This window comes from Callithrix jacchus, chromosome 1 (assembly GCF_049354715.1).
Source record: "Callithrix jacchus isolate 240 chromosome 1, calJac240_pri, whole genome shotgun sequence".
NCBI classification, from domain to species: domain Eukaryota; kingdom Metazoa; phylum Chordata; class Mammalia; order Primates; family Cebidae; genus Callithrix; species Callithrix jacchus.
The window spans coordinates 165,981,390-165,999,596 of NC_133502.1; positions in this window are offsets into that span (position 1 = coordinate 165,981,390).

The following is an 18,207-nucleotide window of genomic DNA, read 5'->3' on the forward strand; positions in this document are numbered from 1 at the left end:
CAAAATAGACAGACCACTAGCCAGATTGCTTAAAAATAAAAGAGAGAACAACCAAATAGATGCAATAAAAAATGATAAAGGGGAAATCACCACAGATTCCACAGAAATTCAAACCATCATCAGAGAATATTACAAACAACTCTATGCCCATAAACTAGTAAACCTGGAAGAAATGGATAAATTCCTGGACTCCTGTGTCCTCCCAAGCCTGAACCAGGAGGAAGCTGAAACTATGAATAGACCAATAACAAGGTCTGAAGTTGAGGCAGCAATTAAGAGCCTACCTCACAAAAAAAGCCCAGGTACAGACGGGTTCACAGCCGAATTCTACCAGACACACAAGGAGGAGCTGGTACCATTCCTTCTAAAACTATTTCAAACAATCCAAAAAGAGGGAATCCTTCCCAAATCATTTTATGAGACCAACATCATCCTGATACCAAAACCCAGCAGAGACCCAACAAGAAAAGAAAACTTCAGGCCAATATCCATGATGAACATAGATGCAAAAATCTTCAATAAAATATTGGCAAGCCGATTGCAACAGCAAATCAAAAAACTTATTCATCATGATCAAGTAGGATTCATCCCGGGGATGCAAGGCTGGTTCAACATACGCAAGTCTATCAACGTAATTCACCACATAAACAGAACCAAAAACAAAAACCACATGATTATCTCAATTGACTCAGAGAAGGCATTTGACAAAATTCAACAGCCCTTTATGCTAAAAACCCTCAATAAACTCGGTATCGATGGAACGTATCTCAAAGTAATAAAAGCTATTTATGACAAACCAACAGCCAATATCATACTGAATGGGCAAAAACTGGAAGCATTCCCTTCAAAATCTGGCACTAGACAAGGATGCCCTCTCTCACCACTCCTATTCAATATAGTACTGGAAGTTCTAGCCAGAGCAATCAGGCAAGAAAAAGAAATAAAGGGTATTCAAATAGGAAAGGTGGAAGCCAAATTGTCTCTATTTGCAGACGACATGATAGTATACCTTGAAGACCCCATTGCCTCAGCCCAAAAACTCCTGAAACTGATAAGCAATTTCAGCAAAGTCTCAGGATATAAAATCAATGTGCAAAAATCACAAGCATTCGTCTACACCAATAACAGACTTAAAGAAAGCCAAATCAAGAGCGAACTGCCATTCGCAATTGCTACAAAAAGAATGAAATACCTTGGAATACAACTCACAAGGAACGTAAGGGACCTCTTCAAGGAGAACTACAAACCACTGCTCAACGAAATCAGAGAGGACACCAACAGATGGAGAAACATTCCATGTTCATGGGTAGGAAGAATTAACATCGTGAAAATGGCTATACTGCCCAAAGTAATTTACAGAATCAACGCTATCCCCATCAAGCTACCATTGACTTTCTTCACAGAACTGGAAAAAACCACCATGAACTTCATATGGAACCAAAAGAGAGCCCGCATAGCCAAGTCAATTCTAAGCAAAAAGAACACAGCGGGGGGCATCACACTACCGGATTTCAAACTATACTACAAGGCTACAGTAATCAAAACAGCATGGTACTGGTACCAAAACAGAGATATAGACCAATGGAACAAAAAAGAGGCACTGGAGGCAACACAACATACATACAACCATACAATCTTTGATAAACCCGACAAAAACAAGCAATGGGGAAAGGATTCCATGTTTAACAAATGGTGTTGGGAAAACTGTGCAGTTTTCCCAACCATGCTTTCCCAAGCCATGTGCAGAAAGCAGAAACTGGACCCCTTCCTGACACCTTACACTAAAATTAACTCCAGATGGATTAAAGACTTAAACATAAGACCTGGCACCATAAAAACCCTAGAAGGAAATCTAGGCAAAACCATCCAGGACATAGGAGTAGGCAAGGACTTCATGAACAAAACACCAAAAGCATTGGCAACAAAAGCCAAAATAGACAAATGGGACCTAATGAAACCCCACAGCTTCTGCACGGCAAAAGAAACAGTCACTAGAGTGGATCGGCAACCAACAGAATGGGAAAAAGTTTTTGCAGTCTACCCATCTGACAAAGGGCTGATATCCAGAATTTACAAAGAACTCAAACAGATTTACAGGAAAAAAAACAAACAAGCCCATTCAAAAGTGGGCAAAGGATATGAACAGATACTTTACGAAAGAAGACATATATGAGGCCAACAATCATATGAAAAAATGCTCATCATCACTGGTCATCAGAGAGATGCAAATCAAAACCACATTGAGATACCATCTCACGCCAGTTAGAATGGCGATCATTAAAAAATCTGGAGACAACAGATGCTGGAGAGGATGTGGAGAAAAAGGAACACTTTTACACTGTTGGTGGGAGTGTAAATTAGTCCAACCATTGTGGAAGACAGTGTGGCGATTCCTCAAGGCCTTAGAAATAGAAATTCCATTTGACCCAGCAATCCCATTACTGGGTATATATCCAGAAGACTATAAATCGTTCTACTATAAGGACACATGCACACGAATGTTCATTGCAGCATTGTTTACAATAGCAAAAACCTGGAATCAACCCAAATACCCATTGATAATAGACTGGATTGGAAAAATGTGGCACATATACACCATGGAATATTATGCAGCAATTAGAAATGATGAGTTTGTGTCGTTTGTAGGGACATGGATGAATCTGGAAAACATCATCCTCAGCAAACTGACACAAGAACAGAAAATGAAACACCGCATATTCTCACTCATAGGTGGGTGATGAAAAATGAGAACACATGGACACAGAAAGGGGAGTACTAAACACTGGGGTCTATTGGGGGGAAAAGGGGAGGGCCAGTGGGAGGGGGAGATGGGGAGGGATAGCCTGGGGAGAAATGCCAAATGTGGGTGAAGGGGAGAAGAAAAGCAAAGCACACTGCCATGTGTGTACCTACGCAACTGTCTTGCATGCTCTGCTCATGTACCCCAAAACCTATAATCCAATAAAAATAAAAAAAAAATAATAATAATAGCTATCCCTTTTGACAGAGACGAGGGACCAAAATAAATTCAGGTTGTGACTTATTAAACCTCTAGGTATGTTTTTAGAGTTATTTTGTAAATGGTTAAATGTTTATAATAAGAATTGATAAAATTATATTTTCATTCTAATTTTGGATTTAGATACACTCTCCTCCATTCACTGTCTTCTTTGCTGTCCATCTAGTCAGAGTTATCTCCCTAGTGAAAATATTAAAAGCCTCCCTCTTTGCTGTACCTAAAATACTTCATTTGATCCTCATGATTGTTATTGGCCATCACCCCATACAATGCCTGCTGGATTGATTTATAGCCCTCTTCCCTCTCTCCTTGCCAAACCCACCTCTGTTTATTGAAATAGTGTTATTGGCGAAAGCAATCGAGGCAGGACCGCTTGCCTTTGTGCTTTGAGAACAAAGTGACCCTTGGCAAATCATTTAACCTCTCTGTGCTCAGTTTGATCTTCTGAAAAATGGAGAGAGAAATCATTCCTGTTAGGTTATTGCAGGGTTAAATTAAAACAATATCCAATGTTTCTCTGCATATTCTGCACAAAAAATTCACTTTGCATATCTTATTTCATTCACTTATAATCATTATTTTCACCTTCATGTTACAGCTGAGGACATAGAGTGAGAGAAATCTCAGAATTGACCAGGTGATGGAGCATTTGAACACCCACGTCTGTCTCACTCATAGAACCACACCTTTTTAAGACCACCACCTAGATTACTATGTAGCACTGATTCTTAATCAAGGTGATTGTTTTTGCCCCCAGAAGATATCTGGCAATGTCTAGAGACAATTTTAATTGTCACTACTTGGGACGGGCACTGCTGGCATCTAGTAGGTAAAGCCCAACAATCCTAAAAAGCATCTTATAATGTTCAGGGCAGTACCCTCAAACAAAAAACTTTATGGCCCCAAATATTGATAGTACCATGGTTAAGTAAGAAACCCTGCTGTGTTTACTCCATTTTATAAATGTAACCATAACGCATGCTCATAGATGGACATGATAGGGTGTATGCAAAGGGTTAAGCACTCCCTAAATGCCAGCGATCATTATTACTCCTGTTGCTTCTAGAATCACTTCATATTTTGCATTATCTTCTTTTGTGGTCATCCCAGATACATGCCAAGTGGAAATATTTCCCTTATCTCTTTCAATAACCCTTTAGCTTTTCCCACATTTGACACATTATTTATTATAGTAATTTATACACATCCTTTGCCTTTTTCAATACACTGCCAGTTTCCTAAGGGAAACAGTTGTGTTTATTTTCTTTTGTATCTTCCCATGTACTAGTACAGTGTCTGGCCTGCCTTCATTGAATCTGATAAACTGAACAACCCTATGAAGAAAGGTGGGCAGAGATGATCACGTTTGCTAAACAGAGGAAACAGAGTGCTCAAGTTGTTTAAAGCCCCGTGACTTAAAAATGATGAGGTTTGTATTAGATCTCACCTTGGAGTTCAGTACTAGCTTGTTTAGCTGCTGCTTATGTAAGCAATTGCAAACCACCAGACTGTAACTCATTACTTTAGAGAGAAGTTTCAAGAAGAAAAACTGATATGGAAATTTGTTTCAATGTGTATTCAGTCCAGACAGACATATTATGGATTCCACAAAAAATAGTTGGAGAGAGAGTACCATGAAGGTCAATCCACTGTAGAAAACTCATAGTAAGGAAACCAGGTATCTGAAGACGAGGCCTGAATTTGAATTAGCCAGTTGTGCAGCATTGGAAAAACTCTACGGTACCTCTTTGCTCCTCACTTTCCTTGTTTGTGAAATGACTACTCAAATAAGCCCACAAGTTTGTTGTGAAGAAATGTATGTCAAGTACACTTAATCTTTGTTATTCACAGTAACTGTGTTCTCTAAAGCTGTTGCAAGCATTGAGTTAGCAGATATTGAACCAGTGCTCCTAAGGGAAATACAGGGTTACGTTCCTGCAAGCATCTAGTCACAATATTTTTATCAACCAATCAATCTATAACCTTGCTTTATGTGTATTTTTGTTTAAAGATAACTTAATATACATTGTTAATTCATTAATATTGAACTCATGGCCAATAGCACTATAACTTAGGTGTGAACAAAACTTATCTAGTATTCAGATGTTCTCTGCAGAACACATCACAGCCTTCTTAGGAACAGTAGACAGGACTTCAGCACTGTGCCTGCAAATAAACAGCAAAATCACCAACAAAATTCACAAAAACGTAAAAATCATGGCATGATATATGCTGTAAAAATGACACAAGTTTACTAGATAAGAGTGTGACAAGAATGTAGAATATTACCTTGTTCAAGCCCAGCTGGGAACATGCCCATCAGGCTACATATAGGTCTGCCACTCTGTACATGCCTGTGAAGGATCACAGAAAGGTGCTAGTATTGACTTAGGGGTTATAAATAAATTTCAGCAAGTAGGGTAATTTTCAAATACAGAAGCTGTGAACAATGAGCATTGACTGTAGGCTAAGTTTTTAAAAATTGAGCCGTCAACAGCAAAAGAAACTATCATTAGAGTGAACCAGTAACCAAATGAACAGAAAAACATTTTTGCAATCTATTCATCTGACAAAGGGCTAATATCCAGAATCTACAAAGAACTTAAACTAATTTACAAGAAAAAAACAAACAACCCTATCAAAAAGTGGGTGAAGGATACAAACAGATAACTTCTCAAAAGAAAGCTTTTATGCAGCCAACAAACATATAAAAAAAAGCTCACCATCACTGGTCATTAGAGAAATGCAAATCAAACTCACATTGAGATACTGTCTCATGCCAGTTAGAATGGCAATAATTAAAGTATCAGGAGACAACAGATGCTGGAGAGAATGTGGAGAGATAGGAACGCTTTTAAACTGTTGGTGGGAGTGTAAATTAGTTCAACCATTGTGGAAGACCGTGTGGTGATTCCTCAAGGATCTAGAATCAGAAATTCCATTTGATCCAGCAATCCCATTACTGGGTATATACCCAAAGGATTATAAATCATTCTATTTATAAAGACACATGCACACACATATTTGTTGCAGCAGAGTTCACAATAGCAAAAGACTTGAAACCAACCTAAATGTCCATCAATGAGACTGGATAAAGAAAATGTGGCACATATACACCATAGAATACTATGCAGCCATAAAAATGATGAGTTCATATCCTTGTGAGGGACATGGATAAAGCTGGAAACCATCATTCTCAGCAAACTGACACAAGAACAGAAAACCAAACATCACATGTTCTCACTCGTAAGTGGGTGTTGAACAATGAGAACACATGGACACAGGGAGGGGAACATCACACACTGGGGTCTGTCAGGGAATTGGGGGCTAGGGGAGGAATAGCAGGGGGTGGGGTGATAGGGGAAGGATAGCATTAAGAGAAATACCTACTGTGGATGATGGGGTGATTGATGCAGCAAACCAACATGGCATGCATGTTTTGCACATGTAGCCCAAACTTAATGTATTATAATAATAATAATAAGGAAAAAAGAAAAGAAGAGCAATAAAATTTACAATGAGAACCTTTAATCTTGATTCAAAAAAAATAATTCGGGCCTGTAATCCCAGCACTTTGGGAGGCCGAGGTGGGTGGATCATGAGGTCAAGAGACCGAGACCATCCTGGTCAACATGGTGAAACCCCATCTCTACTAAAAATACAAAAAATTAGCTGGGCATGGTGGAGCGCACCTGTAATCCCAGCTACTCAGGAGGCTGAGGCAGGAGAATTGCCTGAACCCAGGAGGCGGAGGTTGCAGTGAGCCGAGATCGTGCCATTGCACTCCAGACTGGGTAACAAGAGCAAAACTGAGTTTCAAAATAATAATAACAATAATAATAATAATAATAATTTGGGTGTCAATAAGACAAAATGAAAGGTCATTCAAAAGTGAAGGTAGAGACGGCCAATGAACGTATGAAAAAATGTTTAACATTACTGCTCATCAAGGAAACAAAAATTACAACCAATCTATTACATACTCACCAGAATGGCCAAAATGAAAAAGACGGTGATATTCAATTTTGGCAAAGATGTGCCGCAGCAAGAAATCTAGGGAAATATATGGAAGTCGAACTGCAAATGTTATGGCCAAACAATTCTGTTTCTAGATACATACTCAACAAAAATGTATACCTATGTTTACTAAGTGACATATATGGCTGGAGACGGTTGCTCATGCCTATAACTCCAGCATTTTGGGAGGCCGAGGCAAGTGGATCACTTGAGGTCAGGAGTTTGAGACCAGCCTGGCCAACATGACAAAGCCCCCATCTCTACTAAAAATACAAAAATTAGCTGGGCATGGTGGCAAGTGCCTGTAATTCCAGCTACTTGGGAGGCTCTGGAAGGAGAACAGCTTGAACCCAGAAGGGATGCAATGAGTTGAGATCGTGCCGTTGCCCTCCAGTCTGGGTGACATAGTGAGACTCTGTCTCTAAAAACAAAAGCAAAAACAAAACTAAGTGACGTATATATGAAATGATGTTATCTTTAATCACCTCAGAGTGAAAAGAAGATAAAATTCCATCTAATAGAATAAAAAATTATGATTAAATTCACAGTGAAATATTATACAGTAATGAAGAAATTACAGCTACACTCAACAACATGGATGACCTTCAGAAACATAATTGTGAGCCAAAGAGGCCAGGTATACAAAAAGAAAATATACCATATACCTTTTTTTTTTTAGATATATTTCAAAGGCAGGCATCACTTATCTCTAGGGTTTGATCTCAGGACAGTGTTTACTCTTGGGGTAATGGTCACTGAATAAGAAGGTGGCTACTTGAGAGTTAGTGGTGACATCTGTTATTTGACCTGGATATTTCATAGTATCATCGTATTCTGAACTTTTTTCAGTTGTGCACTTTACCGTATATGCTTCAACAACAACAAAAATAGACTTTAAAGTGGAAGCAGAGACTTAATGAAGACATACACACAATTTACTCAGCATCTCATTTAATCTTCACAACAATCCTGTGCTTTCGAAGTTTGCCTGATAATAAAAATCGCCAATGATACTTCTCAAAATTAGAAATTTACCAGATCCCATTCCAAACTAAATATATTAGAATCTCTAGGGGAAGGTACCAAACATCACTCTTTTAACAAGGTGACTTTATAATCAACCAAGTTTGATGTGTATTGACAGATACATGTCCTGAGAAGTAAGATTTAATGTGATCTGTAACATATAAGAAGAACTTAATTAATGACAGGTCTTTTTATTTTTAAATACAGTTGCTTCCATTTTACAGAGGAAAACTAAAGTCCAGAGGAGGACTAAGGTAAGGTCACAGAGCTGGAAGCAGATGGCTTATGTGGATTATCTCGTTTTATGCTTACACCCACTCTGGGGAGTACATTCTGTTAGCCTCATCTTACCCATGAGCAAACTGTAGCTCAGGGACTTAAAGAACTTGCCCCAAAACACTTAGCCAACAAATGATAGCATCAGCTCAGTTTAACTTATAAAGCTTTGATGGATTTGCTTCTTAAAGTTCTGCCATACAACAGGAAAAGTGGAAGAAAGACAAATCCAGAAGCACCGGATTCACACTTGGTGGCATGTTTTTTAACATATTAGGTGCCTGATCATCAACACATATTCACTTTACTACTCACTTTCCCCTGTAAGCAATTAGGACACAGCTGTATACTTTCCCAGACGTATCTTTGAACAGAAGATGTGAGAAGAAAGGGGCTGATAGGCTGCTTGGTGGATGTGACCTATGCCTAGAACAGTTGTTACCTGTGCTGTCCACCCTCACAAATAATGTACTTTATTTGGACTTCTGGCATCAATGATTGTGGGGAATTTGAAATTAGCCATCACATCTTTATCAAAATTATTCTATCTTTTTGGAAGCTAGCTCTTGAGAAGTCCCTGTTGGAAAAAGAGATTTCTTCTGTCCATGTTTTTCTTGGCTAAATAATATTTTGAGAGTTGAGATTGTGACTGATACCTGTTATGCAATGTTTCATCATTAGCCTCAAGGAGCAAAATGCTTTCGTCTCAGGCTGTAGTGAAGAGATGTGTTTCTGACCTCCTTTTCTCATATGGTAGAATATGCTTCAGTCTCATAGCTTACCACTTTTTCTAGTTCATTGAGATAGGTTAAAAACCACAGTCACACTTTATTAGTGGGAAGGGTCTTCAAACTTTAAAGATAAGAACTGGCCACTGAACTCCATTTCTTCACTCCTTCTAGCTATGTACCATCTATTTCCACCAACTGTTGCTCATTGATTTGAAAGGATCAGGACCTTCTTTTTGAGTGGGAGAGCCAGAAATCTCTGCTTTGTTATTTTTGGCTCATTTCAGAATGTTGAACACAGCCTGGACTGTTTAGGCTATTTTAACACTGCAGACCAGAGGAAAATATTTAACTTTTTTCTTGTCCATCTTGCTTTCTTTTCCTTTGACACTGATGGATATAATTTTGACTTCACTGACATTTCAAAGCCAAGATCCTGACCTTAAATAACGCCTCAATGAGAAGGTGGTATGAAGCCCCAGTTAAGACTTCCAGCTAAGCTAAAGTCTCCAGTCCAGGTTTAATTAACAAAACCATGATTGGGTCCCAATTTGCTTAGTGCTCCTGTGCATATAATTCCCTGGCCAGAGGACCCTCTGTTATATGCTCATAGTTCACCATGATCATAGTCATCTCATTTTCATGACTGTCACTGTAATAATCTTTATTCTCAATGTTAAAAGCCAAGGACACTACTAAGTAAAAGCCTTGACCACCATGGTCTGATATCTCACCATTGAGGCAGCATGATGTTTGATATACTGAGTGATCCCCAGATGCACAGAGCTTTTCATCCTTCAGAAATGACTGATGTGGTTCAGCTCCCATCTCTCTTTCCCTCTGGGAGATCATTCACAATGCAGACCTGATCATGTTTATGTACCGTTCCAGATGAGACACAAGGATGAAAGATAATCCTTAGTGCTTATGCAATCCCTCCTTCCCTAGGATATTACTAAACTGACAGAAGTGCTCAACATTCAACTGGGATGCAGAAAACAAACCAGACTTGGTGTTAGAAAAACCAACTGCAGCCATTTTTCTAACACTCCAGCTTTGATAAAATACTATAGTTTTGCTCCGAGCAATTTTGCTCCTAATCATTTAACTCACATGTGGTGGCAAAAGGTACATTAATCGATCATGTTTTAGATTCATTGACATTCAGCCCAGACATTCTGGCCTTGTAAGAACAGTCCAATTTCACAGATGCCTGCAGGCAGTTGCTAAGCTGTTACCCTGTGCTTCTGAGAGGGATAAAGTACCCCTTTGTGCAAGAGACAGAAATTCCTAAATCAAGAGGATGGTGGGGAGGAGAAACAGGAGAAGGGAGGGAGGTGAGAGAGAAACCTTTATTTGCCCTTGTTCAGCATTTCCATTGCAAAGTGGGGAGGTCAACTAGTTGGGGTTGAGGGGACATTTTTACAGCCAGGGCAAGCTTTTAATTAATGAGACAGGACATCAAAAAGACAGAAACATTGGTTTTGGGACCAGACAGATCAAGACCTGAAACCTGGTTCTGCTATTAATCTGCTGTATCTCTTTGGAGAAGTTTCCTAACTTCTCAGTTTTTCAGTTTTCACAGCTATAAAATGGGGATAAAACGTTTTTATATTGATTATAGGAAACATTCCTAATATAGGTACTAGCACATTGCTTGGCTTTCAATAAGACAACAATTAGTTTTCTTTAATTCCAAATATTGAGTAGATACAAGAACACAAAGGTAAATAGGACACATACCCAGTCCTCTGGGTACTCACCATGTAGTAAATGAGATGCTGTGTCCCCTGGTTGCTATAATAAAGCTAAGTCATTCAAAGTCCAAGTTAGAGTACATTATCAGAAGCATGCCTGTTAATCCAAGTAGAAAGCTTGAAGTCATCTCAAGTTTTCTCCATCTTTTTCTCCCAATGTAATTATTCACTAAGTGCTACCACCTTTATTACTAAAATATTTCAATTTAAAAACTTTTGTTTCTAAGTCTGTTCTTCCTTCTCTTACTCTTGTTTGGGACATAATTATCTCCATTCCAGGTTATTGAATTTCTCCCTAACCGATATTCTCTAACTGTTCTTTGCTTTCATTTACTTAACAAACAAGATGTCTTTCTGAAATAGCTCAAATTCTAAGCAACATTTGAGTGTTTCATATCATCTTCTAAATAGGGTCTTATTGTTCATCTTGGTAGTCAGGATCACCCACTTCTTGGTTTCAACCTTCCTTTATGCCAGTGTTTCTCAACTGAAGGTGGTTGTCACACTTGGGAAGAGGGCTTGCTGCTGGCATTTAATGGGTAGAGGCCAAGGATGCTCCTTAACATTCTACAATGTACAGGGCAACTGCCTACAACATGAATTATTCAGCTCAAGATGTCAATCATGCCAAAACTGGGAGAACTTGCTTTCTTGATGAGGTAATGGTCATGAAAAATAACCCAAGGGCCAGGACAAGGTTGGAAACAGGAAAACTAAATGGTAAGTGGCTACTGCCAGTCAATCAATGGGAGGCCAAGAGAAAGCAAGCTGGACTACAGGCCAGAATGAGAGGTTCAAGAATGAGTGTGCCTTTCTTTTATGTCATTTACTACACATGGAGGAAATGAGCATAAGTGATAAGGAAGATGGGTTGTAATGGACAACTGGGTGTCAAATAACCTCGCAGGAACACCGGGGCAGTTTGGGTTGCAAACTGGGGAGATGGAAAAAGAGAGAAATGTATTTTTTCTAGGGTGTCTGGGTTTTTAATTTTTGTTAAGAAAGTACATCTTGTAAACAGATTAATCATCCCTCTCAGAGGTCAGAACAGAGATTTGCAATAAGTAAATGCAAAAAATGTATAAGACAAATCCTGAAACTACAAGTTTATAGCATAAAAATATAAGATTAGATTAATTCAAGAAATAGAAATTCAACAACAATAATGATGATAATACCAACAATTAGGATAGTGGTTTCGATTAATATATCACCTTTAACCTGAAGAGTTTGATGAAATGAAAAAAAATCAAGTTAAGTTTCTGTAGTGATATAAGAAATTGTGTGATAAAACCTTTAGTGGTGCTATTTTCAGAATGTGAATCTCTACAGTACCAGATGCAAGGCAGTGGAAAGTTTTCATTACTTACTTATTTATTTTTTTGCCAGAAATCCCTGAATAAGAGATAATTTGAAGGAAGAATTTAATGATAAGATTTATGCAATGAAGATACAAGCAGGCACCTTCTCAATATGAGAATAAGCAGAGCTAAGTTTCCTAGGTCGCTGTGGCTGATTTGTACTTGCATTAGGACCTCTGTGAAGTGACATGTATAATTAATCACTAATATTATTATTAATATATCTTAATATAGAAGATGAATCGTTGTGTAACTAAATTGCATCCTGCCTCAGCTGTTACCTAATTAAAAAACTGAGACCAACAGTCAGAGAGAAATATTAATGGCACGCACTTAGTTTAAATCTGAGTTCACAAAGAGATCTCAAAAATAATCGGATGGTTTGCCATGAGGAATACCTGTCGTGCAAAACCATTTTGCCACCAATTCCCTTGTACCCCAGATCAAATGAATGACGGCTCCGTATTTATATGTTTATTTTATCTCAGGCTGTCAATCAGACCGTTAGAGAACATTCAGCTTTGGATACTGAGAAGGAGCAGAAAATATAAAAGTGTAAATTACAGGGTGAAATGAGGAATTTATTTTTAACCTCATGGAGGATTGGACTTTAATGAGACAAATTTTAAGTCTGAAATGAAAGGTTTGCAGCACAGAAAGAATGTGATCACTAACACAATCTTATTTTTACAGGATGCTTTCTAAATGACCATAGCTTACATGTGTGCAATACTGAGCAGTTTATGTCTGAGGACTTATAGTGGGTTATTTCATTTGATCTTCACTGCAGCCATGCCATAAGCAGAGCAGGAGGCACCATCCCCATTTTACAGATTAGGAAAAAACATCGTTTAGAAAATACAAATGTTTTCTTCTTAGAAGTTACACAGGAAGTACCCTAGCTCTTATCTATATTAGGATTTTGGGGGGGCACGAAGATGGCCATTATTGTCACTTCTAAAATCGATATACAAAAACAATTTCTAAAAGTATGTTAAATTAAGAAATTACTGCATTGCTTATATAGTTTCTGAATCTATTATCTTACTTGATTCTCATAATAATCCTGTAAGCTAAGTAATATTATTTCTAATTTAAAGATAAAGACATTAATAATCAAAAACATTAAGAGACTTATTCAAGATCACCATTTAGGGTGTATGGCTGAAACTCCAGCCTATGTGTTTTGAGCATAAATTCAATAAGGTTCTATTATTCTTATTCTGAAATGCAGCTACAGTGTCAATGGATGCCAAACTCCTAAGACTGTTAAACTTGCAATGAGACACTTGGAACTCCAAAGTCAAGAACCAGACAAATGTATGTGTCTTATTGAAGTTTCAGGTATTGCCAAGGATAGGAGAAATACTTCTGTTTTGGTGAGTCTGCCTGGCCCAGGGTCCTAAGACTTTGTGTGTGGGGGCAGCTGTCAACTATGCTTAGGCTATCCTGATGAGGAAACTGACCATTCTGATTTCCTATACAAATGGAAGCAAATGCAAGAAAATAAACATGCAAAACAAATGGCCAATTAACTCTTTTTTGAGAGATTGAAGCAAGAAGGATGCTCTATAAAAAGTAACTTATTATTTTAAAGGTAGCTGTGTGCCATTAAATGCAATCTGAAATGACTTATGACTCTAGCGACCCATCTTGATTACTGCATGTCACCATTCATTATCACCATGGAAACAGCACTGTTGCCAGCTGTGTACTTGGTTGGGGGATGGAGGTGGTGCTGTTGACGAGGGACAAGAGTCTAGTACCTGAAGGACTCTGAATTTATGGAGTTTTTTTTTTTTTCTTTTTGTGGAAGGAGAAAAAAATTGGGAGGACATGGTACTCTCCCTCCTGCAGCAAGCCCTAGGTGGGGTACAATCCAGAAAGAAACACTGGAACAGATGGTCTCAGTGTCCTTATCTCTCTCTGGAAACAAAACAAGATGAGATCAGAAACATTCCAGGATGGGAGATAATCCACTGGGCAGCAGAAGGCATGGGAAAGGGGCAAACTGTGTGCAAATTTCATTAACACAGTTTCTCCTGAAGACGTTTCAAGCATGTGAGCCAATCTTCTCAGCTGCCGCAATCCTAAGCTTCTTGTACATGAAAGTTCCAAGAGTGATCTGCAAAATCCATCTAGCCCCTCTCCACCTGACTTCGTCTCAATTTCATCTCTGTCTTCCCTCTAATTTGGTTTTCACACCCTCTCTTCACTCCTTCCTATATATGCCCCTTAGTATTTTATGCCTGCCTGCTTTCTCTTGTCTTCCCTTTCATATCTAAGTAATGATCCCAACAGGATAGAGTAAGATGGGAAAAAGACATAATCCATTACAACATCCTCCTGTCATAGATGTAAAAACTGACATCCAGAATAGTTTCAGAAACTCCCCAAAACCACATGGTGAGTTCTCGGTGGAGTCAGCACTGAAACCCAGGGCTCCAAATTTCCAGTCCAGTGTTTCTTCTAGCAGAGTGCTGCTCTATCATATTCCCTTTTCACTTCTTAGACTAATTTCCTGCTTCACAGAAACACAGGCAAATTTCAGTTCTCCAGCCCAGTTTGGTTTATCCTTGCTTTCATGGAGCATTCCTCTCTGCAGAACTTGGTTTGTTCCAGAGACCGAAGATTCATCCTTATGAGATATTCTGGAGGGAGGAGGGAGGGGACAAGATGGCTTAGTCATCTTTCCACTTTATTTAGAGTGAGTATTAAAAATACCAGGACACAATATAGCTCTAAATGGGCATATGAGAAAGTGCTAGGAAAATAAGAATGTTATGACTTTGCACTGCTAAACTCTGTTTGGGTTGCAGGCTGTTAGGGGAATGAGAGACATCACCTCTGAGTTTGCTACAAAAGTGTTTCACATAAACATCATTTGGTTAGCAAAGAGGCTTTTACATATGACATTACATTCAACTGCTGAGATCTCAGAAAAATGCCTGCAATCAATGTCTGATGTTAAAATAGAGGCAGGTTGATACATTTAAAAATATACATATATTCAGAACTTGGAGACTATTGATCTGGGCCTCCGTCCTAACTCTGCAGCTGAGGTATTTATAAAACTGCAATTGAGCCCCTTTGCCTTACCTCCATGTCTTTGTTCGGACATCAGATTGTATCACAGGATAGGCATTTCCCCTAAAAGGCCTTTCCAAGTTCAGTCTAATGGTTATGATCATTGCAAAAGCAGAAATTGTCACCCTTTATTGACCTTTACTTTGTACCCAGGGATTTTGCAGACATTATTATCTCATTAATGCTTACAACTGTCCATGTAGCTAGGTATTGCTACCTCATATTAGAAATAAGGAAACAGATTCAAAGAAGTTAATAAACTTGCCTAGGGTCATTATGTCCTAATTTAAACAGCAGAGAATTCATATGCTGGCCTGTAAGACCAACACCACTTTGCCAAATGGTAATGTGTTTGAACATGCTATGATTTGGGTATCCTCTCTGATTTCTTAAAAGCCACACATTGATTTGCTCCACAAGTACTTACTGGGTGCCTAATATAGACAACTTGTTAAGGAGTTGGGGATACAGTGATTTTAAAAGAGTGAAGCTTTTACCCTCCTTCTGAAGATCACAGTCTATTTTACGTATACGGAGAAAACAGATGGTATTCATGTAAACCAATAAATATCCATGTATCTTTAAATAGAGATTAATGTTCTGAAGAAATCAAACGGAATGGCATAATAAAGCCAGTTTTGATGGCTTTCATGAGCTAGTGACATTTAGGCTAAAAATGAAAACATAAGAATGAATCAGTCTTCCAAAGAGTTGGGGGAGGAGGTATCAGGTAGGAGACAACAAAGGCAGAGTTACCAGGAGGGAAAGAGGTTGACATGTTTAAATAATAGCAAGTATGATGGAGATAAAGGCAGGATACTTCTTAGAGAGCAAAAAAGACGATGGCAAGTGATGGAGTCAGAGGTAGACAGGAGGCACTGTAAGGCCATTTGGGTTTCATGATAAGTGTGAGAAGACATCAAAAGGAATTAAACACATATAACCAGGATGTATGTACGTGAATATACACTCTCTGGAGTATAAATAGAAAATGATTTTAATTCCTTCAACAGCTACCTCAGCTATATAATGGGGACATTTCATTAACAATATCATGTTCTTGTTCCTTTACTTATAAGCCTCTTTCAGATATTAAAGTGTTCTTGATATTTTATTTAACCCTTCATCTTAGTCATTTTAATATTATTATCAGTCCCTCTTTGAGGATTATTCTTTTTTGCCTTCTCAGTATAGACCTCATTGTCTAAGGTTTTAGGCAGTCGTCTACAAAGTTTTTCTTTAAAAAACCCCAGATAGTAGACATTTTAGGCTTTGCAGGCCAAATGTTCTCTGTCACAACTCCTCAGCTCTGCTGTTGTAGTGTGAAAGCAGTCATAGACAATACATAAATGAATGAGCATGGATGTGTTCCAATAATACTTTATTTACATACACTAAAATTTGAATTTTCTAAAATGTTCTCATGTCAAAAAATCTTATTCTTCTTGTGACTTTATTTTCCCCTAACTTGTCTTATAGATCAAACAGAAACAGGATTTGGCCTACAAGTTATAATCTCCAGATTCCTGCTCTAATGGCATGGAGTTATAGGAGCTGTATGGGGTATGGTCCACTTTTTATACAATTTACCTCTCCCTTATTTTCCTGTCTCTCATCTGGTAAGCAGAGCCAGGGGAGTTTGATGTCTTCTATATACCTGCCTCTGTTAGGCCATTTTTATGTCACTAAAAAGAAATACCTGAGACCGGATAATTTATAAAGAAAAGAGGTTTAATTGGCTCACAATTCTGCAGGCTATACGGGAAGCATGGTGCTGGCATCTGATGAGCTTCTGCCAAGGCCTCAGGGAGCTTCCAATCATGGTGGAAGGCAAAGGGGTAGCAGGCATGTCACATGGCAAGAGCAGGAGCAAGCAAGAGAGAGAGAAAGAGAGAGAGAGATAGAGAGAGAGAGAGAAAGACAGAGAGAGAGAAGGCAGAGAGGTACCATGCTCTTTTAAACAACCAGATTTCATTAGAACGGAGTGAGAACTCAATCATCACCAAAGGGATGGTGCTAGACCATTCCTGAAGGATTCACCCTCATTCATAAAGGACTCGTCCTCATTCATGAAGGATCCACCTTTATCCACACCTCCCACCAAGCCCCATATCAAACATTAGGAATCAAAATTCCACATGAGATTTAGATGGGACAAACATCCAAACTATATCAAAGCCTATAGTTAGTCTGTCTGTTCTCACTGTTAGTTGTTAGCACTCCTCAGGCTGACACTGAATGGGAGTAGTAGAAACTGTGACTGTCCCATCATTATCCTCTCAGCCTCTATCTTGCTTATGTAAGTTGACTGACTTCCACCTGCAGACCTATATCCTTTTTGCTTGATGTCTTCCTCTGGCTGCCAGATCTTACTCTTTGTATGCAGTAGTAGGCTGAAAGTTCTGGAAAATTAATATTCTGCAGGTGTAACTCTCAAGCAATGATTGACAGGAGTGAGTAGATAAAACTTTCAGCTTTCTTTCTTCGTGAATAATCCTAAGATGTGTGTTCCACATTGGGCCCAATGCTCCTGAAAAGGTTGTAGCCCAGCTGTCCTTAATGGTGACTTGTTTGATAATACATTTTTTGTTGGTTATTTTTCTATCTCTGTTTCACTTCCTCACTCCTCTAATAAGATCGCTTCTCTAATAAACATCTTGAAGTTGAAACTTTGTCTTTGGGTTTGCTTCTAGGGAAAGTAAAACCAATAAAACAGGCATGTGGATAGACCCCCTGTGTCCACTAGCAACCAGTTCTGGTTCCCTTTCTGGGAGGGGAGCATCTGATGGGAGCCTCAGAAGTCTTTCTGTAAATAGATAGAGGTTTGTGTTGTCTTCAATTGAGATTTATCACTGAGAGATATAAGATTTGACTTAAATGCATGTTTTTCGAGAGGGCAGAAGGAGGATCATCAATTGAAAATCATGGAAAGGTAT